Consider the following 750-nt stretch of genomic DNA (forward strand, 5'->3'; position numbering starts at 1 on the left):
GTAAGAGACAACAATCCAGCTCAGCTCTCATCTGGGTCAGACAGGAACCGATTCCAACTGAATGCATCACCTTCAGGGTGCCACAATAGAAGAACAATGATTTTTAATAAGAGATTTAATTGCGTAGATAATAAGGTGGCAACATCAAATTGATTCTGATTTAGATGGCCTAAATCTCAGTTAATGAACTTGTAACAGAGCAATCAGAGAAATGTGGTCTGTCATTCAGCTTCATTTCCTTTGTATACACACTTCCTGCTTTGATGTTTCCTGCTTTTTGTCTGTGTGTGTCACAGACGAGTCACAGATGAGTGACCAACTGGTACACATGATGCTTTCACCTCTGTTTAATATTAAAATCCTGATGATGATGTCAGTATTTGTTTGTTGTTTGCTGATGGCAGAATATCCTGTTATCTGGTGAAAATATTAGCTGAATAAATAATAATACATTATTTAACTCGTTATTATATAATAAGTAATAATTCTCGCCCAGTTTCAGCTGTGATTGGCTCCAACAGCTGGCTGGTTGGCTGGCTGGATGGATGGATGATAGTTAAATACCAGTTCCAATTTAGCATTTTCAATTCAATTCAGTTTTATTTGAATAGTGCAACAGAAGTTATCTCTTCATTGTGGTTTTACAGTATAAAAGAAAACTCCATCCTAGTAACACTATCTTTTATCTAATCTACTTGAATAGTGCTGCATTCACATAGACAGCACCCTCACAGCATGGGAAAAACAAAT

Source organism: Morone saxatilis, unplaced genomic scaffold (genome assembly GCF_004916995.1).
Source record: "Morone saxatilis isolate NCDOM2014 unplaced genomic scaffold, NCSU_SB_2.0 Contig23, whole genome shotgun sequence".
NCBI classification, from domain to species: Eukaryota; Metazoa; Chordata; class Actinopteri; family Moronidae; genus Morone; species Morone saxatilis.